The 26481-nt window shown below is 37.5% G+C and overlaps 1 protein-coding gene across 3 annotated transcripts in view; it reads right to left on the reverse strand.

The window, feature by feature from the left end:
• CNTN4 (contactin 4) overlaps nt 1–26481 on the reverse strand; it is a 1173040-nt gene that overhangs the window by 930937 nt on the left and 215622 nt on the right. Inside the window, exon 3 of one of the 3 annotated variants that reach the window (XM_043978087.1) lies at nt 7615–7682. The exons of the other annotated variants lie outside the window; for them this stretch is intronic. The gene's annotated coding sequence lies outside the window, so the exon portion shown is untranslated. The remainder of the gene's footprint in view (nt 1–7614; nt 7683–26481) is intronic. 3 annotated transcript variants of the gene reach the window in all.

Genomic DNA, 26481 nt, shown 5'->3' on the forward strand with positions numbered 1-26481 from the left:
AATTCCTTTTACAATATGCTGACGAGTCATCATTTAGTCTGACGATTTCCAAATGAAGATTACAAATTTAAAGCAAGAAGCAAGGGGAGTCTGTTATGTTTTCATTGCTGCTAAGTTTTCAAGGTGAGACTATATAACTTGGAAATAGGCAAATGCTACAAATAAAGTCGTGATTTATCATTTTGTTGATTGTTTAGATTTTAAAAAGCAATGCAGAAAGTGTTATTGATGCAGATTAAATTTTAACATTTGTTGTACTGGGAGAAAATGTTATTTTTTGCTTGTATTAATAACCGATTATATTTAAATTAGGATTTTTTTACCCCTCTATTTCTTCCCTCACAGACCAGCCCTTGCAGGTCAGTTGGTCTCTGAAGTACATAGATGAGATTATCCAAATTCTCAAGGTACATGCTCTGTAGTCTTACCCCACCCAACTTAAAGACCTTACAACCAGAATCTAATCTAGGTGGATTCTTCACACCAGAAAGCAAGTCTGTGTCCTTGAAGATCCTCTATTAGATGTCAGGGTGACCCAACTCATGTAGGAGAAAACCAGCCAGAGTGGTCTGGGTAGAGATGGATTCATTTTTCCAGATTGCTGAAGGTAGCTGAATCTAATGATTAAGTCATGTTCTCAGTCATGTTCTCAGCAGGAAGAGCTGAAGAGTTTTAGCCTACATCCTCATTAATATATCTACCCGCTCATTAATTGTTCACCAAACAGGGTTGATTTTCACCTCTAGGACTATCTCTATTTTCCAAAGGTATTTAAGTATTCAGGGATGTCCAGAGTTTGGTCTTTAGATACTTAGAGAGATTACTGACCGTCAATTTATTATTTGCTAGCCTAATTTAAAAAAATGACTATCAATTACCCAGAAACTCTGCCTGTCCCAATCTGGTTGTTAAACCATCAGACAATTGGCTAGAAGGTACCTTAGCCTCCAACTTCCCTCTCCTCCTTTTATAGGTGAGAAAATAGAGACAGAGAGAGTTAAAGTGCTACATCCATGAGCATACAGATTTTAACATCTGAGTTGGGACTTGAACCCAAGTCTTTCAAATTGCAAGTCTGCTACACCATTCACCATGCTGCCTCATAAGGAGACGTGAAACCTAAAATTGCCCCCATGCATTTTTTGTCCATTGTTTCTAGTTCTGTCTTCTGGGTCCAAGAAAAACAAGGACAATCCCCCCTTAGCCCTTGAAATACTTAAGGAAAGCCATTAGTCCTGCCTTTCTCACTCTTACCCAAAGTCTTCTCTTATCCACATTAGATAGCCTAATTTCCTTCACAAGAAACTCATTTGTCATACATTTGATTCCCTTCACCATCATTATACTGTAAGGTCTTTGAAGATAGGGACTATCTTTTGCCTTTTTGTTGTATCCCTAGCACATAGCACAGGTGCTTAATAAATGTTTATTGATTGTTTCTCCTCCCCTAAATCTTCAACAAACTTATGAATACACTAAGGATAGGGGACTGGACCTGTAATATCATCAGTGAAGGGAGCTCACAATGAGCAATGTATTCTACCAATAAAGGTCCACATTTTTCTACAACTTGTAGTTTCATAGATTTGGTTGGTGTTTTAAGAACTTGTTGTTTAATAACTATTTTTATTTAATTTATTATTTAATAATAACCAATAAGTTCTTTACTCAGGGTCATCTACCAAATATGTATCAGAGGCAGACTTTTTGGAATTCTTGGACTCCATTGGATGTCTATCCCCTAGACCAAGAAACACCTCCTAAAATATCAGCCAAAACTGAAAATAAAATCCCTTAGATGTGATTTGATTAGTCAAGAATGCTGTAGGACTATATCATATTACTTTATTACTGGACACTCTGCCTCTCTTAATAGGGTCTAAGTTTGCATCAGATTTCTTGGCTGCCATAGGATTCTTTTAAATGATAGTTAGATAGCTAGAAGTGGAGTTAATCATAGTGGGTTCATTCAGAAATAGGAAGCATTGCTATTGTCAGAAAATTGAACAGATATTTGGGAGAGTGGCCTAAAAAGGATGGATGCAAGTGATCTGAAAAGAAGAAGAGTAAGAGCCAAAGGGAGTCTATAGTGTTGTGGGCTGAACAAAATGCTAAGTATGAGACATGTGTTAATAATAGAAAAAAGGACCTTTAAGACAAAATAGATAAAATTCATGACAAGTCTGAATGATGCATTACCAGGATCATTAGAAATGATAAAAAAGCTGTAGGTCTGAAATCTGCAAAGTCACCAGAAGTGAATGACTTCTCTAACTTTGCTCATTAGGTCATTGCAAACTTTGCAAATTCTGTCTTTCTCTTTCATTTCCGTCAGCATTTTGATGGCTGTCAGAAGTATGGAAAATGCATCAAAAAATCTCAGCTGTTAACTCACAGAACTAAGAGGTGCCACCTCTGGAACACATCCACTGTCACTCCAAGAATCAGAGAGTGGTGCATGCCATTGTACCCTGCCTAGCCCTGGGGATTCCAAAAAAAGAACCTTGCATATGTTACTTCTGAAATAATTCCAGCCTCTGCCTGTCAAGGCATGAACTTAGACTCATTGGTGAACTTGGAGCTTTTAGAACAGGTTAGCAGGAGCTGGAATTGAACTTGCCTGGCTTCACATTGCAACGTCATGGAGAAATAGACTCTATATACTCAGTAGCAGAAAGATATCATGGCACAGTGTACTGATGGCCATACTAAATGGAGTCAGGAAGGCTTGGAAGTTAAGAGGCTCTTAGCTCTCATTTTCTGCCTGAGTTTTAGCATACAATCTCCTCATGCCTTAGTTTCCTTATTTGCAAAATAAGGGGTGTTATAGTAAGGTAAGTAGCCTCTAAAGTATTTTTCAGCTCTGGATCAACTATTCTATAATACACAGGCAAATTATATAACCTTTCAGTACTCTAGACAGCTCTCAAAGAATATAATTTAGTGAAGTTGCTCATCTTAAACAGGCAGAGGGAGTTTCCATTCTGCAAGTTCTCCATGAAATGACAATATTTACGAAGTACTTAAAACAATGCCTGCCACACAGTAAAACCTGTCCAAATACTTATTGCCTTCTTTTCTCTTCCCATGAAGATTAAATCTCAAGTCATGCATGCACATGCATATGTGTGTATAAGTATATATGTACACATATATAGGCACATATAGAAGGTGCACACATATTTGTATATGTATGTATATATGCATATATATATGTAATAAATACTAATAAATGCAAAGTACACAGAAGATATGTCCAGTGGCAAGATATATATCAGGATAACTAGAGATTGCCCTATATGTTTAAGGCAATTGGAGGTAAGTGATTTGCCCAGGGTCACACAGGTAATAGTGTCTGATGTGAGATTTAAACTCAGATCCTCCCAACATCAGAGCCAGTGCTCTATCCACTGCACCACCTAACTGTTGAAAGTAATTGAGTTATGTATTGAAAGACGAAGAGAGGGATCCCATGAGGCAAAAATGAGGAAGAGCATTACAGGCATGGGAGACAGTGCAAAGACATAATGAAAGCAAATGGAGGATCCTATGTGAGTAAGAGGAAGAGTATTGCTTGTATTGTCCGATGTGGCAGAAGGACTAAAGTCCTATGAGGAAACAATAATAGGCATGCTGGGGTGAGGTCATAAAAGGCCTTAAAAGTTAAACATGAGTTTATATTTTATTCTAGAGGCAGTAGAGGATTGCTAGAGTGTAGGTGTGACATGGTTGGATCTTTGTTGAAGAAAAACACTTTAGCAGCTTTTTGAAGAATGGACTGTTGTAGTGAAAGAACTGAGGCAGAGAGACCAATTAGGAAGCTGTTGCCATAGTCTTGGTGAGAAGTGATAAGGGCCTAAATTAAGGCAGTAGCTATGTGAATTGAAAGACAGGGTCAGATAAGAGAGATGTTGTGGAGGAGTCAGAGGAAATGTCAGCATTATAAACCTGGCAGACAGGAAGAATGGGGGTAGTGAGAACGGAAATAAGGAAGAGAAGGTCAACCACAGAAGGCAATGACAACCTTTCAGAAGACAAAAAGAATGCAAGTCCAACAGGAGTGTCTTGCCAACATGCTCAGTTTGTCATTTTTCTGTAGCATGTTCACAATATTGCCATGATGTTTCCCTTACTCTATATGGAAATGGCTAACCCTGCCAGGCCCCAACTCTTTTATGGCTGCTTGAGATCACCTGGAGGAAAACACAAGCGTCAGAAGAGACCATAGAGGCAGGTTTGCTGTCTCAATCCTTCATATTTTCTTCAAACTATTATCGGTTGTTACCATCAGTTACCGAAATAAATAATTCCACACAATGACTTTTGACTAAAAGTAACAAAACTAGGGCAGCTAAGTGGTGCAGTGATAGAGCTCTGGGCCTGGAGTCAGGAAGACTAATCTCCATCAGTTCAAATATGGCCTTAGAAGCTTCCTTAGTTGTGTGACTCTGGCCAAGTCACTTAACCCTATTTGCCCCAGTTTCCTCATCTGTAAAATGAGCAGAAGAAGGAAATGGCAAAATACGCCATTATCTTTACCAATATTCGAATGAGGTCACAAAGAAACAGAGACAAGGGGCAGCTAGGTGGCACAGTGGATAAAGCACTGGCCCTGGATTCAGGAGTACCTGAGTTCAAATCCAACCTCAGACACCTGACACTTACAAGCTGTGTGACCCTGGGCAAGTCACTTAACCCCCATTGCCCTACAAAACAAAAAGGAAAACAACAAAACAACAAAACAAAACAGAACAAAAAACAAAACACAAAAAGAGACAGAGACAACTGAAATACCAAATAGCAACAAAAAAAAACTAGGCTAGACCTGAAACTAAATACAAGCACATATTTAAAACATTAAACACAAGCACACATTTCAACACAGTAAAACACACACACACACACACACATACAAACACAAATTGATCAGCAGTAGGTACATCATTACTGAAACAAACAAAAAACAACATACAAAGACTTTTCATCTTTATCTGCTGATTTTATTCTTATAAGAGCCTTATCCAATATAAGGCTATATCCAGGAATAAAGATCGGGATATAAATCAGGATATATGTCAGGCTGTATATCAAGATATGTATCAAGGATATATATCAGGAATATCCAGAGAGGAGAATTTTGCCTTGTTCTATCCATGTATATATACATCAATGGAAGCTCAATTTATTCTTTAGAGTCTAACCTGTGGGAAGGCCTCATTTACAAACAGAGGGACTAAGTAGTCAAGTGGCTTGCCCATGGTCATACTACACAACTCTTTAGTGGGCATCAGAATGAGCAGGATATACAATTTAAACTTGCTGCTTTAGTCATCAAATGCATTCAGTATACTTTATTGTTGCAAATTGAAAGCCCAATGTGTAACTCGTTAAAAAAAAGTCATTCAAATCTGATTATGAAGGCAATTTTTTTAAATCACCAAAATGCCTTTAGATTAAAAGTGTGGCCTGATGTGGTCTGAAGTGTGGTCTAATTTCTTTCAGAATATGTATTTAGGTATTGGCTGAGACTCTACATGAAGTATTGAAAATTAGTCTTCAAGTACTTTGCAGAGGACCAGGTCTGTTCAATAAGGTCTGTTTTCAGGTCCTCCTTCTGACACTAGCTATAAGTACTTAGTGCTCCACATAGCACTCTGATAATAAGGGGCAGACAAATTGCTGATTTGTATTGATTGACGGACATTACACACTGAGAGTTTTCTATCTTATTGAATAATATGTTTTTTTTTTTCTTTTGGATGCATTTGGGATTAAAATGAATTGCCTAGGATCACATAACTAGTAAGTGTCTGGGGCCAGATTTGAATTCAGGTCCTCCCAACTTCAGGGCAGGTGCTCTATCCACTCTGACACACTCTGAATAATAGGTTTGGAGCCCCAAAACAAACACTGAACTCCACAAATTTAGCAGGAACAAATATTGAAATCTACTTTGGAGCTAGCTGCATGATTAGAACAATGATATAGTTATAATTTTCCTAGATTATAGGAACACACAACAAAATCTCTCATGCTATTCTTGGTTAAAGATGGAGGTATGTGTGCTAGATAGTGGTACAAATAAGTAGATTGAAAACTACTTAGATAGCCAGACTCAAAGTATATCATTCATTGTTTGATATAAATTTGGAAGGGAGTCTATAGTGGAATGACCAAGGGATCTTTGGTTCATCCTATGCTGATTAATAATTTTGTCAGGGACTTGCATAAAGATAAAGGAGAAGTCTTGCTTGTCAAATTTGCTGATGACGTAAACTGTGAATAATAGAAAACACTGGGCAGCACAGTTAGTCTATAAATGATCTTGGAATAATACTTTGGGATAAACATAATAAAATAAACTGTAAGAGATAAATAAAAGGCAAAATAGGCTGGAAGACTTATAGTCCTTCTTATTAAATAGACTACTCCCAAGTGAATAATGGTGACGACTGTGAAAAACTGGTGAAGAGACATTTGGCCTTCCTGGCAAAGTAGAGTCTTCCTAGTTATAGCATCCCTCATGGACAGTGCTTAAAGTAGTTCTGAAAACAGCTACTTTACTAAAGATCAATTGAAGAGAAGACACGACACCTTATTCATAGTAGGGAGAGGCTATGCCAATTTAGAGGGGAGCAGGTCTATCTAGAAGACAATGACCACTTTATAGGATGGGTGCTATGAACTGGATCTCCATATAAAGGATCTTAGATTCAAAAATCGAGAGCTGGAAGGGAGTTCAGAGGATATACTACAGACATGTGTTCCATGTGTTTGTATACCCATTCACATGGGTATAGATCTTGGCCACCTGACATTTCCTGTGTGGTTCACACATGTATTCTTACACATGGTTCCTAATTCACTTTCCCACTAAGTGTGTGCTTATTTGTTGGAAAATAAGTTGAAGGTAAGGAGAATGTCTTGTTATTTTATTACATTACTATTTTAGTAAATGTGTTTGTTGTGAATTGTGTGTCATCTGACTAGCAAAAGTAAAGACATCAGGCTGGGGTGAGGGTTTATGAGCTATGGTTTGTTGAGGATAATGGTTTACAGAGAACTTAAAACCAGAGTGGCTAAAGGGAAGAAGGGATATTCACAGATGGGTAAGAGAAACTCCTAGATAATACATTTATATAATGTTGAATGAAGGATTTTCTATATATTACTTCATCTACTCTTCACAGTAATCCCAGGAAGTAAAGGGTGACACAGAATATTATGACCATTTTATAAACCAGAAAATTGAAGCTCAAAGCTCTTAAATGACTTACCTAGGGTCATAGGGCAATAAATGTGTAAATCAAGGTGCAAATTGACTCTTTATGTTCAGCAATCCTTGTCTCTATATACTAGTATGAATGACTTTCTCTGATTTTTTCCTACAAGCAGGGATATGATTCTGTGTATGCAGGAAAGGTTGTTGTAGAAGAGGGAAAAGGGAACATATAGGAGAAGTGGGAGCACCCAACCAAACTTGTACTTCTTTATTTTCCTGAGTCTTAATACTGATTTCAATTAGTAACAAAATGGTATATCAGAAAGTATTCTGTGTTGCCAATAAGGAGAGAGCTAGGTCAATTTCCATCTACTATTCTCCTACTTACCTACCCATACTCACTAACTGGCCATATGACAATGGGAAGATCACTAACTTCTCTGAACCTCAGTCTTCACACCTATAAAACAGACATAAAACCATACATTGTGTCTGCTTCTCAGGATTATTTTCCATCTCAGTTGAGATAATTAATGTAAAGTGTTTTTAAAAAATTAAAAGTGTCTTTAAAAATTTAAAGCAGTATATAAATGATTATTAGAGGCAGCTTGGTGCTGCATTGGACTGAGTGTTAGGGTTGGAGAAAGGAAGACATGTTTCCTGCCAGAAACACTTATTAGCTATGTGATCCTGGGCAAGATACAAACACTTTCAAGCTCATTTTCCTCAACTGAGAAAAGGGGATGATAATACTATCTCCCTTACAGGATTGTGAAGATCAAATGAGAGAACTTATATAAAATACTTTGTAAACATTAAATCATTAGGTAAATGCTAGCTCTTATTTGTTAATTAAATTATAACACTTCTTAATTTGAGCCATTGGGTAGGTTTATGGTTTTGGACAGTGACAACTATAAGCATCTCTTTAAAAAGTTTGTTCTGAAGGGATTAACTTTCAAAAACAAAATATCTGATTTACAATTTTCTGTTGATTTTTTTTAGTCATTATCCCATGAGCCTCCAGTATTGTACTGATTCTCTGGTGTTAGTCAGCCATGCAAGGCAGGAGAAATTGACAGATAAATTCAATAAGTAGCCTTGTGCTGAACTCACTGAGTCTCCCACAACAAGGAAGCCAGAAGAAATGAACCATGGAGGTGCATCTTACCTACACTGGAGGGAGATCGATATTTGCCAAGTGAGAAAGGGAAAAGCCAAAGAGAGGAGGGAAGTAGGAAGTGTCTATGCTAGCTTTAAAGAGAATACTACCAACAGGAGAGACTGGGTTGGGGCTCAGGGAGGGAAGATGAATAATTATGAGTATAACTGCTTCCTATACAAATATTCATAACAAAGCTCTTGAAAGGTGTACAATCCCATCCAGCTGCGCTCATTGGCAAGGGGAAGGGGGTAGAAACTAGACTATTGGGAGCTGGAAGCGGGGATGGGAGGCAGAGAATATTTTACAACATTCAGACTGAGCCTGCTGGCATATTCTAGCCCTTTCAGTTTTTTTTTTCTTCCAATTGCCTCCATTCAGGAGAAAATATCCAAAACAGAGGAATAGATGGGACAATGCAGAAGTTGATGGCTGGATTTTACTTTATCACACACTCTCTTAATATTTACAAACCAAAGCAGGAAGCATTTTTTTCCCCATGATGTCCTTTCTGATAAGTTGCTAGAAACATGTTTCTACTGTTGACCCAAAATAGGCAGAGGTAGGAATATAACAGAGTCACAATTAGAGCCTTAGCCTTGGTCCTGATTCATCACTCCGAAGAAGAATGATTTTTCATTGATAAAGGTGGGTCCCCTGACACCAAAGAACAAGTCCAAATGCAAATCGACTGTACCTATTTTTATAGTTTTACAATCATGGAATGTTAGTATGGAAGAACTAAAAGTGGCTTCAGAGACTGTAATAGCCAGCCTGGTATAGAGAATAAAGTACTGGAATGGGAAAGACCTGAGTTGGAATTCCATCTCAGACATTTACTATCTATGTCACTCTGGGCAAATCAATTAACATCCCTAAGTCTTAGCCTTCTCATCCACAGAATTAAAGGGTTGGATTCACTGACCTCTAAAGATTCCTTCCAATTCACTCTGTCTCTGTCTCTCTCACTGTCTCTGTCTCTTTCCCTCCCTCCCTCCCACCCCCCACCTCTTGCTCTGGCTCTAGCTCTCGATCTCTCTCTGATCTAGTTCAAGACTCTCATTTTAAAAATAAGGAAACAGGTGCCAAGAACGAAAACAATTTGTTCAAAATCAAATAGCATAAGTGGCTATCAGAGCTGGTACTGTTTAAATGGCACTTGAATCTTTGTATACTTCTGTTGCCTCTCATTTGTATAATTAGTCAATTAAGAAATATGTATTTAGTACCTATGATGTGCCAGGCACAGCTAGGCACTGGGCATGCAAAATAACCAAAAGGAAACAATGCCTGCCCTAAAGGGGCATAATGTGAAAGCTAATGAACATATGTAAATATTTCAAAATTTACCCCAGATAAATTCATTTGTTTGTTCCTTAATTAATTTATGCATTTATTTTTGGAAGGGGAATTGGAAAGACTTCATGAAATATAAGGTTCTTGAGGAATTTTGGAAGAAATGAGCGATTATAAAAGGCAGTGATGAGGAGGGAGTTTATTCCTGGTATGGGGCATAGCTAACACAATGGCTCAGTGGTAGAAGTGGTATGTTGTGTGTGAGTAACTCCAAGAAGTCCAGTTTGACTGAACTTTAGACTATGGAAAAGGGAATACTATATAATGTGCAACAAAGTTGGAACAGGAGTTTGGAACCACGTTTTGAAGGGATTAAAAAGCCAAAAATTCTTTTTAGTTATTGAATAAATCTTGCTACCCATTGCCTCACTCAATTTGGGGTCTTACGATCCTATATTTAGAGATGGAATGGGCTTTTGATGTCATCTAGTCTAATCTACTCATTTTACAGGTAAGGAACTGCATCCCAGAACAGGTAAGGCACCTGCCCATGTTTACACAGATAATAAGTGACAGACCAGGATTAAACTGAGGTTCATCTAACTTTTAATTAAGCAACTGTTTTTCTATACCATCCTGTTTACTAGGTTCCTTAAAGAAACTCTTTTAATCTACAGTATCTTGCTACAATTAAAGATCTGGAAAATTAAACTGAAATTTTTTTGTTTCCCAAGTTGGGATAAAAACCACTACCAAGAGTCAAAAGATAAATACAGAGCTCTTCCTATTTACAAAGCTCTGTTCTAACTGTTTTAAGTGATTATGAAGAAGTAGGAAAAAAAGACGCAAATCAAAACCAATTAAAACACAGAAATGGAACTAAAAGATAAAAGTAACAGTTAAAGAAAGCAATTGATGTCACAAGGAAATATGCAATTAATTGCCAAATTAATGATATGGGCAATAACCACGATGGGAACTTAGAAGGAGAAACCATCATTTAATGCTGGAGTGGTCGTGGAAGGTTTTATGGAAAAGGTAGGATCTGAGCCCCAGAGTTAATAATTATTCATTATAAGGATCCTATAATGACCAGTAATCTCAAAGGCAACATATCCAATACTCACCTGAAGCATGAAACTTGTTTCCAGTGTCACTGACAAGTGATCATCTAGCCTCTGCCTGAAAACATTTAATGTTGTAGAACTCATGACCTTACCAGACAAACCATTCAGTTTTCAGATAGTACTAATTAATAGAATTCTCATCTTTACACTGAGCTGAAATTGGCATCTGTTGTTGCTAGGTTTACTTTCTGGAATGACAGAGGATAAATCTAAAGAGACTTCTAAATAAATAAATAGAACTTCCAAACATTTGAAGGCAACTCTAATAGCCCACTGAGCCTTATCATGCTAAGATTCATCATTTTCATTTCCATTTCCTTTTAAACCATCACCTATAAGGAGATAGCTTCTAATCTCCTAATGATAGCCTGTTTCATCATTCTTCTGAATATGTCCAGTTATTATTATGATTATGATGTGGACTAAATGTTCTTGATTTCCATTTGAAATAAGGTAAGGCAAATGACTCAACTATCCATGTTCCTTAGCTTAGTGATCCCACTGCTAGACATATGCCTGAAGGAAGTTGAAGACAGAAACAAAGGCCCCCAAATCCCCAAATATTTATAATTCTACTCTTTGTAGCATAAAACAATTAGAAATAAAAGGATTTACCCATTGATAACTGAGGACTGGCTAAAAATATGCTGTAAGAAGAACACAGTAGATTTTAAAAATCAATAAAACCTGATACTATATTCAGTATTCCACATCCACAGTCCTCTACCTTTGCAAAGAAGTATGAGGTAATATCTTCTAATGTCTCTTCTTTGGGTTCAAACATGTTCATTAAAATTTCAGTGTACAGTTTTAATTATTTTATTTTTGCTGTTCATCCCATTTTTTTTTTTGGTGAGGCAATTGGGGTTAAGTGACTTGCCCAGGGTCTCACAACTAGTAAGTGTCAAGTGTCTGAGGTCGTATTTGAACTCAGGTCCTCCTGAATCCAAGGCCAATGCTTTATCCACTGTGTCCCCTAGCTGCTTCCTATTCATTCCATTTTATTGTTATACTAGGTTAGAGCTAGGTACTGGTCCTGTGATTTCACTGATATAGAAAACTTTGCAAAAGAAACTCTGCTTACCAATTCAGTTTTCTGACCTCTCTGATTTATAATTCTAGAGAGATGCTTGGGACACAGAGAGTGGAAGACACTAACCCAGGGTCTGGTGCTTAGCTAATAAGTTAATAGGAGAATAAGAACCCATTTTATGTGGTCTCCAAAGCTGCTACTCTCTCCACTATCCTACACTGTCTTTTACCTATTATGGGAAAGGAAAACACACAAATGCCCACAATCACAAATACACACACACACACACACACACACACACACACACACACACACACACACACACCCTAACAATCAGAACTATCCCAAAGCTGAATGGACAAGGTAAGTGGGTGTCCTTTCAATGGAGATTCCAGTGGGGTCTAAAGAACCACTTTTTGGAGAGGTTGCAAAGGAGTCTCCAGTTCAGTTATGAGATTTCCTACATGACCTTTGAGAAGAGGCTATGTGGTATAATGGGTAGAGTGTGGAGTCAGGAAGACCTGGATTTTAATCCTACCTTAGAAATTGACTAGCTGTCTGATTCTGGGTAAGTCACTTAAACTGTCTGGGACTTGTGTCCTCATCTCTAAAATGAAAGGGTTGGACTGGATGATGTTGAAGGTCCTTTCAAGCTCTGATTCTATGTTTCTCTGTTCCTATATATTTTTCATTTCTGAGATTCTGCAATTTGTGACTTTAAGACACCTGAGAAAATGTGAAAGCTTCCAAAACGGATGAATGTCAAATTGGCTGCTCCTATATGTGTGTATGTGTGTATATATGTATACATGCTTATATGCATATGTGAAATATAAAAACTTATTTTTGTATGATGAAGTTGATTCATATTTTTAAAAATCATTTTAAAATCAATTTTTTGGTATTCTGATAATAAGACCTTACATGTATAAAAGGACTGGAAAATGTGAAAAGGATTTTTATATCACAATCCTATGAGGTAAGTAAGGCAAACACTGTTATGCCCCTTTTAATAGACAAGAAAATTGCAACACTAAGACAGAGGACGATCTGGCAAAGGTCAAAAAGTTTATGTTCCAATCCTGTTCCCCAGACTAGTCTTAGCCTAGCTGCTCCCGATGCAGCTCTTTTTTGTTTTATGTTTTTTGTTTTATCCATCCATCCTTCCATCGTTCCTTCCTTCCTTCCTTCCTTCCTTCCTTCCTTCCTTCCTTCCTTCCTTCCTTCCTTCCTTCCTTCCTTCCTTCCTTCCTTCCTTCCTTCCTTCCTTCCTTCCTTCCTTCTTCCATCCCTCTTTTCTTTCCTTCTTTCCTTAATTTTTCTTTCAAGCATCCTTTCCCCCCAGAGAAGTAGTGTAGAGCTATTTCTTAAAACAAGGGAGAGTCTATCAGGTAGAGTCTATTCAGTTATAATTTTGCCTTTAAAAAAATCATATTTCTGTGGTGATCAGAGATTCTGGGTCATGGACCCCTTTGACATCTAATGAAGCCTATTCATCCCTTCTTAGAATAATTTTAAATGCATAAAATATTACACAGAGGGTTTTGAAATCCAACTAATTAAAAATAAAAGTAAAAGCTCACAGACCACAGGTGAAATAATGTGTCTTTAGGTGTGTGCCCTGGTTTGGTTGGGCTAAACATTTGATTTCTCTAACAGAGCAAATGCACAGTATGGAAATTCCCTTTATCATTGTGGATCAGTCACTACTCTGCAAACTGTCATCTTCAAAAGTTGACTAGGGCAATGTGAGCTTGAGTGACTTGTCCATGATCACATATCTAGTCTGTGTGTGTGTTCCTGGCAAGATGTGAACTCAGGTCTGACCTCTAGATACTAAACTCAGTTGGAGAAATGAGAGTATAATGCAATGTTTCTATATTAATTTTTAATGTTTGTTTTTAAAAATTGTTTTCAATTAAAAAACATTTATTTTCTCTCCCTTCTACCTTTCTCTCCCTTATGATTTTTTTAAAGCAAACTTTGCAACAAAGATACATAATCAAGAAGAAAGATGGTGGACTTTATTTGGAAAATGTGATGATTATTGTAGCCTCACTTTTTAGAGTATTTAAATGAATCATTCCTTTTTATTAACTAAGATTATACTATGTGCTATCCACTTGTCCTAGATGTAGTAATATCTTCCTTCAAGCACCTATCATTTTGTCAGTCTCGAGATCCCTTGATCAATGAAGATCACAAATTCCCCTACCAAAGAAATCCCAGAGGGTAAAAATGTTTGGTAGCATGTCTAATAGGGTGATGAGCCCCTTGAGCTGTCCTTGAAGAATAAGAAGAGAATTTTAAAAAGAACTGTTAGACATAGCCACAGAATCACAGAATTAGGGCTGGAATAGACCTCAGTGCCACCATTACATGGAAAAATATCCTCACTATGACCGCCCCAAAGAGGAGTCATCCAGCCTTTGCTTGAAGACTTGCAATGACGAGGTATTTATGACTTTCTGAAACAAATCTTTCTATTTTTGAATGGCTCTCATTGTTTTGAATAATTCTAATTGTTTAGTAATTGTCTCATATGCAATGTTTGTTTTTGCCTCTTCACAAGCTCTACTCTTTTTTATTTATTTATTTTTTTTCAGGGCAATAGGGCAATGGGGATTAAGTGACTTGCCCCGGGTCACACAGCTAGTAAGCGTCAAGCATCTAGTGTCTGAGGCAAAATTTGAACTCAGGTCTTCCTGAATCCAAGGCCGGTGCTTTATCCACTGTGCCACCTAGCTGCCCCCTCAAACTCTACTCTTTTCCCCTAATTCTTCCTTCTCTGGCCAGTAACAGCAAATCTGATCTTCTCAACCCCATGGCATTTCCTTCACTTACTTGACATAAGTTACATGGTACCTCTGAATCTTCTCTAGGAAGTCTTCTTCTACTTCCTTTAATCAATCTTCAAATGTCATGGAAAGAGGCTAATTGCCTTCAGTCATCTCTGACTAGTAAATTTTTATAGTTTTCCTAGAACTACAAAACTTATTATAATGGGGTGGGGGAAAAGTGATATAATTATGTGATAAATTCTGTGGCACCTACTGGGGGCATCATAGGGATTAAAAATCCCCAAATTTTCATGTTAAAGGTCTCACACACACACACACACACACACACACACACACACACACACACACACACACACCCCTCCAGAAGCCAAAGAGCACCTCTCTTTCTTCTCTTAGACAATAGATTATTTTGTCCTCTCTAGAGTTCTTCAATTACCAGCTCTTCTTTAGTTTTTGGAGGATATCTTATTCTTCTGGCATAACAAAGGAGAATGTTAGTGTAACAACATATTGAAAGTTATAAAGGAATAATCACTTAGCCCAGATCCCTCGTGTTATAAACCAAGGAAATGAGGTTCAGAGGGAGAAAGTGAATTAGCTAAGGGAATGGAACAGAATTAGTAATTATGTAGTTCCCATCCTGTGCCAAGTGGGGCAGACATGCTTTTTACACACATCTCATTTGTTACGTAGCTGATATTATTATCATAATTTTACAGTTAAGGAAATTGAGGTATTTGGAGGTTATATGACTTGCCCAGGATCACACTAACTAATGAGTGTCTGAGACTGGTTTTAAATTTAGATTTTTTTTTTTGTGGGGCTATGGCGGTTAAGTGACTTGCCCAGGGTCACACAGTCAGTAAGTATCAAATGTCTGAGGTAGGATTTGAACTCAGGTACTCCTGAATCCAGGGCCGGTGCTTTATCCACTGTGCCACTTCGCTGCCCCCAAATTTAGATCTTCTTGAACCCAAGCCCAGTGCTCTATCCAATGCACCACCAGCTGACTCTCTAAGGTCTCACAGATAGCAAGTAGCAGACATCAGATTCTCCCTCCAGATCCTATAATATCAAATTAGCCATTCTTTCCATTGCACAGATCTTCCCACTTATCACAGTGCCTAAAAACTACAAAGAAAGGCTCTAGAAACTTGCATTTACAGGCCCCACAGTATAGAGTTCATGATTTTAGAAGAAAGATGTCAACATAGAGAAAGAAAAAGGGAGCCTCATAAACCTTGAAAAGTATTTCCTATTCTTAAAACCAAATATGAAATAGAAAAACAAGATCACCAGAAAACAGAATGCCTTTTGAATGAACACGGCCTCTGAATACCAGGGAGGGCAGGTGATACAGTCTGTAATATAACCCTTCTTGGGTGGATAGAGCACTGGCCCTGGATTCAGGAGGACCTGAGTTCAAATCTGGCCTCAGACACTTAACACTTACTAGCTGTGTGACCCTGGGCAAGTCACTTAACCCTCACCAAAAACAAAAACAAACAACAACAACAACAACAACAAAAATATAACCCTTCTTGGGCCTCTTAATCCAGAGGAAAGCATTCTAATGCTGGTTCTGGGATCATAGCAGGATGGAACAAGGGGAAGATGCTTGATTCTAGAGTCAGAGGACCTGGGTTCAAAATCTACCTCAAACACTTGAAACCTGTGTAACCCTAGTTAATTGACTTCACTTCCCTGCGTCTCAGTTTCCTCATGGATACCACAAGGTGATGAGACTAGGAGGACAATAAGATTCATAGAAATTCTAGATTTCTGATTTTATGAGATCTTGTTATAATGAACAGGGTAAAGGCTTTGGTATCCAAGGGCCGGGGCTCAAATTTTGACTTTGCCATTTTGTGATCTTTGGAAAGGCTTCCTTTTTCTTTTTTGTAAAATGAAGGGGGTCAACTTGAAGGCCCTTTAGATCCCTTCTGGCTTCAAATGTGTGATAGTGTATGATCCTCTATAATTGTTCTAAACATAAATTTTCTCATTCACCGAGTGGGTCCAGGAGAGGTGGGAACTAGACAATGATATCTCAGTAATTTAAAATGCTCTGATTCCAATGGGATTCACTAGTGTGTAGAATTGGGTATAATTGGTACTTTGTTTGGATTCCCCTGAAAAAGTTCTAGCACTAAGAATGTCCTTATTTCATTTTTGCCTGTCACATAGATTTGAGTGTGTATTCTAGGGAAAGGATGAGGATGAGATATTAAATATTTGGAACCATTGCCAAGGGGAATTGGAATGGCTCTCCATTTCCTGGTTTCTATTCTTTTCATGAGCTAATCCATGAAACAGCAATGGGCACAGTTCCTATCTTGACTCAGAGACTAGCAACAAAGACACCATTTAACAACACCCCAAAGTAGTCTGCTGAATGGCCAAACCGTAGCAATCCATCTGGGAGAACGGATCTCATTCCAAGAATATAAATGAATTAATCAGTGCACTCACCACCCACATGCTAGAACAACATCCCTGATTAAATTTAATGTGAGCTTCTGCAATCACCAGCAAACCTAAGCACTGATTAGACCAAAAGGCCTCTGAGGGCTAATTCCTTGAACATGGGTTTATGTGTTTTTTAGAAGGATGCTCCTTTGAAAACTTCCCACATTTGGGAAGCTGACCACCCTTCTGCATTCAGTCTTGGTATATTTCTCAGGTCAGCCCATCTACTTGGCAACTGGGGACATGAATGTATCAGCATTTGAGAGATACCTGTTAAGCTAAATCTGTCACTGTGGCACTGAGATTTCTCAGGTGCCTTGTGGGTAGTTTGAGAAATCTTCTGCTTATCATTGCATAATAATCATTGAGTTTTTCTTCCATATATAAAAATGAGAGGAGAGATCACCAAAGGCCTCTGTACTCTAGTGTTCAGAGATAATAGGTGAAAAACACCAGAAGCTCCTGGCTCATATCTCTTCCCTCCTACACATTTCAACTTTGGGTCTTGTGTTATTTATAAATATATTCCTGATAAAGGATGTTGGGGAGGAGGGGAATGTACAGTAAGGGCTGAGGTTTTGTTTTTTCACAGAATTGCTATTTATTCTTGATAGTATGTTAGTCAGGTTTTATTTGTTTGTTTTTTAAGGGACTTATATATAACCTTGCTTGCTCTGTGTGAATCCAAGATATGTACTTCTAGAGTCTCAATCTTTAGACTAAAAAGTTCATTGTTAAGACAGCACCCAGTAGTATATCAAAGGTTTTAAAGATTCTTCCTCCTCTTCCTTCATTCCCCTTCAAAGATTGTACATTCAAAAGCTAACTTTTAAAAATTTATTTCAAAGGGAAACAAAATGCTGAATTGAAAAGTGCTCATTTCTATTCATAACCTTTAAGTTACTTAGCAACCTTGTCAATGGGCAGCCTACAAGTGCGTTGTGTGATTTTTTTTTTCTGGCCATTGAGTTGTGTGTCTGGAAACAACAACTGTACAAAATTGGGATCTGGATAGGCAGGAATTAGTAAGGTAGTTTTTAACTTGGTACCTAGGAAATGACTTGGTTAGCACCCTCCTGGGTTGATAGCCAAGTTAGGGTTACTACCCACATATTATGCAAATATACACTTCATTTCCAATGATGGTAAGCACATTGTAGACATTCAAAACACAGAGAAATTTTGAATGGTCCAATGAATCTGTTAATTTATCATCCCTTTTACATTTTTTATGGTTACCATCTTTTCGTTCTTAGCTGATCACCTTCTCTTCCCAAAATTTGTAAGAGTCAGAGTGAATGAAATTGGGAAAATGAATTCATTGAAAATCATCACTTTGTAGGAGAAAGTCCTCACCCTAGCGCCCTGAACAAGAAAGCTTTTGTAAGGCAAGACAGATTCTTCAAGAATGGAGGAAAGGAAAAGGTAAAATGGTGAAAAAGAAGAAGAAAAGAAGAAAATGGAAATGACAAATTTACAAATCAAAACATAAGCTTCATTTTAAAAAATCAGATAACACTGGGATCCTAGAAAACCCCTGGGAGCACAGGGACATGAGATAGAAACAGATATTTAGTGTAGTAGTAGAAAGAATATTGGACCTGTATTCAAGAAGACTTGCATTCAAATCCTGCCTTGCCTCCTTATTATTTGTATGACCCTGGACAGGTCACTTAACCTGTCCCAGAATGAAGAAATATGGACTGCATTATCTTAGGGAAACTGAAATAAAATATAAATATCCCCTAACCAAAGGCCATTTTCCTATTAAATACTCTTGGTCTTTATACTCTGCTATCCATTGTTTTCAAGTTCCTCGATCTGCCCTTCTGTTGACAGTTATGCTTTCTTAAATGCCCATCCTGAATTATTCCCATCAGCCACTCTACTCACGTGTTGATGAATAGGAATTGAGGAAATAACATAAACATGCTAAGTCCACTACAACTTCCTGGTATCTGTTCTAAACTGCAGTGATACAGCAGTGATCCTCACTCCTCACTAATTAGTTCTCACAATGGCTTTTCAGTGGCTTTTCAACTCTTCTCTCTTCACTCTTTCCACACTTCCCTTAGCATTCTAGCCTCTAAACCTCTCAACTGATATTGTGTGAACTAATGACTCAGAGTGTAGATAAAATGTTTCCTCATATTTTACTATAAAAATGGGATTATTCACCAAAAGCTTCCTATTCTTGCCTCTTCATCATTCAAAACCTCCTGACTTCATCTTCTCACCATATTTTTTTTTTCCTTTAGTTCAATCTCTAATGAAGAGGGGGCCCTTTTTGTCATCCAAGGTTAATGCCTTTTTATCTGCCCTTGATCCAATCTGTTTTTGTATTTTCCAGTGGATCTCTTCTACTTTTATCCTCACTGCTCTAATCTTCAATGTCTCCCTCTCTACTAGGTCCTTTAAGCATACTCAATTCTTGTCTACTAAAAAAAAATTCCTCACTAGATAATAAGACCCTTGATTAGAATTATGTCCTATCTCATCTCTTGGTTTCTTAGTCAAAGTACTTGAAAACACATCTATATTTAGTGCCTCCAGTTTCTCTATTCTCATGAAAGTCTGCCATCTGGTATTCAAACTCATAACTCAACTGAAACTGTTCTCTCCAAAGTTACCTATGACCTCCTAATAACCAGATCTAATAGTTTCATCTCCATCCTCCTCCTTAAAAAAATGTCTCTGTATAAATTGACATTTGACCTTAAATTTTCATAAATTACAAATCTGATCATGTGACTCACCTACATAAGCAACTCTAGCGACTTTGTATCACCCCTAAGAAAACTGTAAACTCCTATATTTGGCCTTTATGGCTCTTCACAACCTGGCCCCCACCTACCCTTTTAGCCTCATTAGACATTATTCTCCCTCCTACATTCTAAGACAGTCAAATTAGCCTTTTTTCCTTCTCACAAATTCTTCCCAATTCTGTGATTTTCCACTGGTTATCCCACATTTGGGGGCATGTACTCCTTCCTTACCTATCTCATAGAGTTCTTTTCTTCTTTTACAAACTTGTTATTCATGAAGATTTGCCTCATTCTTGCAACCAGTATAAAATTTCTCCAAAACTACACAGTATTTAACTTATTTGTTGTGTGCATGTATATATGTATGTATGTATGTATGTATGAGTGTATCATTTACTTTATGTTTTTACTGTATATTTTATATATACTTCTTGTCTCTCTTCATGAGTAGGGATGGTTTCCTTTTTTGTACTTGTATACCTATGCACTAGGCCCTTACTATATACTTATTGATTGATTATGCTATGCTAATATATACTTCCTTGGGTTTTCATATGAAACTCTCCTGGTTCTCTTTCTAATTGTTAGATTTATTTTTATAAATTTTCTTTACTGAATTATCATTTCCCTCAAGACTGTTTCCTAGGCTCTATATTCCTTTCCCTCTGTAATGTCTCCCTTGGTGATCTTATTAAAGTTCATGGGCTAATTTAGTATCATCATATAGATTATTCCAAGATATGCATATATGTATGTATGTATGTATGTATGCATACATATCCACCCCTGTTCATTTTCCTAAATTGCATTACAAATGGCCTATTGAGTATTTCACAATGGATTTCCCATAGGAATTACAAATGATACATGTACCAAACAGACTTTATTATCTCTCTCACCAAACCCATCTCTTTTCTGATCTTTGCTTTTGATATTAATAGTACTGACATTTTTCTAATCCCCTAGGTTTCTAACCTCAGTGTTACTCTTGCCTCCTCACTCCCACTCACTCCATATTTCCAATCAGTTGCTAAATTTTGTTTTCTCTCTCTCTCTACAACATCTCTCACATATATTACCTTTCCTCCAGCCACGTGACCTCCATCCTATTTCAGGTACTTACCTGTCATCTAGAATATTTAAATAACCTCCTAATTCCATTTCCCTTCCCTATATCTCTCATCACTATAATCTATCTTCCACTGCTCTAAACAACCTGGACCCCTCCTACATTTCCAGTCTTCTTAACATTATTCCCCTTTGCACACTATACAGTCTGGTCATATGGGCCTATGGACCATTCCATCCACATGTTAGTTCATCTCCTTCTCTGTGCCTTGGCATAACCTATTTCCATGCTTGACATTCACTTCCTCCTCAACTGTACCTCTTGGAGAGTCCAGTTTTATTGCAGACTCAGCTTAGGCACTACTTTCTACATGGAGTCTTGATTCCCCCAACTGCTAATGACCTTCTTCCCCAAACTACCTTGTATTCATTTTGCATCTGTTCTGTAGACATGATTATATGTACAGTTTGGCTGTATAAATGGAAGTTTCTGGAGGACAGTGGATACTTCACTTTGATTTCCATTTCTGTGCTACTTAGAGCATGTGACAGCTAGTAATCAATAAATAGTTGCTTATTGATTGTGTGATTAACAACAACAACTACTACTACTACTACTACTACCACCACCAACAACAACTAATATTCATATGTGGTACCTATTATGTGTCAGGCACTGCAGTAAAATACTTTACAAATTTCTCTCATTTGATACTCACAACAACTTTAATAGATAGGTTGTGTTATTATTTTCTTTTTCTAGATGGGGAAACAGGCAGACTGATTAAGTGACTTGCCCATGTTTACAAAGTAACTTTCTGAGGCTGGATTTGAACTCAGGTCTTCCTGAGTTCAGTTCCAGAGTTCTATACAAAGAGCCACTTAGCCACCCCAATATTCTACTGTTGTTGTATAGCAGCAAGTCATAAAACATTAAAGCCTTTGATGATTTATTTAAAAGAATTGGAAATGAATTATCACCTGAGCACTATCAATTTAAAATTCTACTTATATATTGTGATAGCAAGATATTTTGGGATAAAAAGAACTCTAAACTTGAAATCCAAAGATTTAAGTTCTAGCACTTGACTTCCCTCTTATTATCAGTGGGACCTAGAAAAGTAAAAGATTTTTAAAATTAGTTTTCATCTCTATAAAACAGGGAAAATTTCTATGCCACCTATTTCATAAGATTGCTGTGAAGGTCAAACAGAATAATAAATGTGAAAGCATTTAAAAACTATGAAGCACTATACATATGTGTTTGATCCCAATTATTCTCATGTGTTTTTCCTCTCCCCAGATAGAATATATATAAAAAAAGAATACATTTCTTGAAATTTTTTTTTTTGCAGTAGGTGAATGGCACAGTGCTCAATTCTAAAGCCTAAGTATGGTGCTCTGTGCACAGTAGACTATCAATAAATGCTTAACTGAATTCTTAGGCAGTGGCTTAAAGAAGAAATGACAATAATTGATTAAGCCTTTGCAAATGACAACCAAATAATTACTAATCCCTTTGGAGTTGATTATAATCACAAATTTGAAAAATTCATTTGATGTTACCATGAGTACAAATTAGCTACGTTCTTTAGCATTCTGACATTTTCTAATCAAAGATATCAGTTATGGACTTTTTCCAATAAGACATATACTCCAATTGTTTTGATCATAAAAGTATTAGCCTTATTGCCAGTGGTGAACAAGCTTAGAGCAACTGATTAGTTCCATATTCAGGCAGTGGACAATAATAGGGTGGGCTCTGGGCCAGAATCTTGTACAAGTTTCACAGACATGGCTATGTGTCTCTTCCCCAGTTTGCTAACCCATAGGGAAATTGGCAGGGAAGAGTGGGGATATCTGTAGACCTTCCTCAGGTAAACATCCTGATCAAAATGTCTCACTTTCACCCCCATGCTGCAACTCCAACCAGTTAAATTTCCATGTCAATTATGTGCTTGTTCTGAGACTCTTACCCACATCAAGGGATTGATTTGGACTGGCCCCACCTACCCCCTACCTGAACTTGCCATAATATTGTACTGTATCTGTAAAGGTTTGTGGAATTAGACACTGGTCAGTGTGAATTACTTTTGTCTTTCCCCCAGAACATTTGGCAGGATATACAACGTAACATGGAAATTTGGAGGAATTCCCTGGCATTTTTTTTTTTAATGAAAAAGGAAAGGGCTCTGCTGGGGAACTATTAGCAGTTTAGGTAGGGATGGTGGTTGTTTGGAGAACCCCAGTGCAAATGGACAGTTATAATAGGACTCAGTTGGATAACTCACTGTTTACTTCATTAACAAATTCTGACAGCTAAGAACCATTTTAGATATTAATGGAATTATTTCAAAAAGAACATAATTGAGGTCTTCAAAAATGATTTTTTAACATAGCCCGAGTATGTGGATTTGGTGGTCTTGGATGATCAGATAATAAGATACATTAACACCATAGATGTGGTGTTGGAAACCCTTTTAGAAATCATTGAGTCAAACCCCATTATTTCATAAGTGAAGAAACTGAGGCCCATAAAAGTTAAATGAGTTGCCCCAAATCACACAGCTAGAAAAAAGTCTACAGCTGGATTTGAGCCCAGGCCTTTCTGATTCCAAGTCCAGAACTCTGTTCACTATACCACATTGCCTTCGCAAATGCCCATAAAACTGAATCACTGCTATGGATATAGCCATGTCAGCACCATGGCTATGGAGAGACTGAGGAAAGGGTCTTAGTTCATTACTGGAGGTGGCAAACAGGACTGAGATACTTGCTCAGTTACACTGTATCATTTGGGAATTTTTGGTGGTTAATATAATACCTTCATAGTGGAGGTAATTTTCCTGGGGATACTTAGGGGGACAAAATGGTTAATACTTATGCCAGTAATTAGAATCGTAGGCCTTTACATTAGGTTATGTGCTTTGTCTACACTAGGGATTCTAAATGTGAGGAAAAGGTCCATGGATGAACTTCATGTGGTTGGGGGAAAATGACATCTTTATTTTCACTAACCTCTAATTGAAATTCAGTATTTATTTCAATCACACATGTAGGCAACAAACCATGTCAGCATCAGCCTTTACTAGACTTCCAAAACAGGCTCGCGCTCTCGCTCTTGCTTGTTCTCTCTCTCTCTGTCTCTCTGTCTCTCTCTCTTATGCACATACACATGCATGCGCGTGCGCGCGCGCGCGCACGCACACACACACACACACACACCTTAAGAGCCCTTTTAGCTGCACAAAGAAAATTGACTCAGTTGAGGATCTCAGACATATCAAAGGAAAGACTAAATGACCTAGGTTTTCCAAAGATAAGCTTTCGTGATATACTTTGTTGCACCAAGATGCAGGGAAGCAGTCAGAGGAGAGGGGTTGTAGGAGAGAGGTTGTATCTATCTGTCCCTCCTCTGGGTATCTGATGCCTTGTAACTTCTCTTGGCCCTTTATTCTCATGGCTGAGTCAGCATTCCAATAACTGCTGAATCTATGAAAGGAAGACAATTCAGAAACATCTTCATATACATTTCAGAAATGTTGCTTCTATTGAAATTCTGCCCGATCATCCTAAGGGCATGGTTTGAGAGTTAAGGTGTAATGATATGTCTGTCTACCATAAATTCCTCAGGTACAGCACACATCACATGCTCATCATAAATTGTCGTTCTTTGTGGGTTTGTGGCTTCATTATTGTGGCCACTCCCACCACAAAGGCATATCATAAACCCTTAGCAACTCACTAGATAGCTGTTGCCAGTTTCTGTGGCCAAATAAGTGATCATCCAGTGGCAAACCTTATGATGAGCCACTGACTGCCTTGTACGGATATGAAATGATAGCACAGCTGGATTAGACATAAAACTTAACTATCTCTTTAACTTCAAATTTGATTTCAGAATTTCATAAACTATTTAGGAAATTATTGATTCATTTTCAGCTTGCTTTCTTTCTTTGAAAATAAAATGACATCGAAATTCTCCTCCTCCTCCTTGAAGTGATAATATTTAGTCTCCACTCCAAAACATATGACAGAAAATCTTCCTCTTTTTTCTTATTCTTTTTCCTATCTCTTCCTGTTTCTATCTGTCCAACTCTCTGTCTTCCCCTGTGTCTGTGTTTCTCTATTTGTTTCTCTGTGTTTTCTCTCAGTCTCTGTCTGTCTCTCTAAAGATTGGGTCTCCCTATCTTGTGTTCATTGAGTGATGCTAGCCCATTTTAGAATCTCTTCTTTGAGGTGCTTATTTAATCATGATGCAGTTTGCAAGGATAGCATGTCTAAATAAAACACTTAATTAATCAATGGTTTTCCAAAGGAGTTCTGAGCTATTTTCCAAATAAACCTTTGGATCTTAGGCTTTTTTTTTAACAGCCTCCTCACTGGTGGCAAATCCTTAAATTGTACAGATGGGTGAGATTTGAGGAAATAGGCAAACATTCAGAGCTAAGTCTGGTGAATATCATCCATGATCAAACTGGGTAATTCCATTTTCTCTTCCAAAAGAGATGAATGAATTTGTACTTATAGAAACAAAATTTTTTCACATCCATAAGGGGATTATATTTTCATAACCATTTTATGTGGAAGGTAGTGTTAATATAATTTCATTCATTTATAGGTAAAGTGTTACTAAGAGTAGTGACATAATTTGCTTATTGTCATAGCAGAAGAAAAGGACATATTCAGCACTCTAACTCAGTTTATGTACACCTAGCCCAATATTCCTTTCTGTTGAAGGGTGAAACCTTTTTGTTGTTACTTTGAAGGAAGATCCCAAAGGAAAATTCCAGTATTTCTTCCCCAAGGCATAGTTGGCAAAAATTCACAGACTTTCAAAGTTACTGATGTAAAACTAACACTCATTTGGGGCAGCCAGGTGGCACAGTGGCTAAAGCACCAGCCCTAGATTCAGGAGGACCTGAGTTCAAATTAGGCCTCAGACACTTGACACTTACTATCTGTGTGACCCTGGGCAAGTCACTTAACCCTCATTGCCACACACACACACACAAAAAGAAAGCTAACACTCATTTGACTATATACAATCTGAAAGGCTAGGAAGAAGGAAAAAAAAAATACTGATGTTAATATCTATTAATATACACCAGCATGTGTAGAAATTAGTTTCTTATTTTCTAGCTCCTTAGAACTACTTCAGAGGGAAGTAGGGAAGAGATTTGTTGGACTTGAAGTCATGAAGACATGAGTTCAAATTACACTTTGGACACTTAATAGTCACATTTGTGAGTACATAACATTTCATTAGGATGTGTCAGTAGGAAATTTTTTTAAGGTAAACGTTTTCTAAAAAGTATGTAATCATTACATTTATTCATCCAACTAAAGAAACTAATATTTAACTAAATTTAACCATAATATAAGCATTCATATTTTTTTTGTTTTTTTTGTTGTTTTTTTTTAGTGAGGCAATTGGGGTCAAGTGACTTGCCCAGGGTCACACAGCTAGTAAGTGTTAAGTGTCTGATGCCGGATTTGAACCCGGGTACTCCTGACTCCAGGGCCGGTGCTCTATCC

The sequence above is a fragment of the Dromiciops gliroides genome, chromosome 1, assembly GCF_019393635.1.
Source record: "Dromiciops gliroides isolate mDroGli1 chromosome 1, mDroGli1.pri, whole genome shotgun sequence".
Lineage (NCBI taxonomy): Eukaryota > Metazoa > Chordata > Mammalia > Microbiotheria > Microbiotheriidae > Dromiciops > Dromiciops gliroides.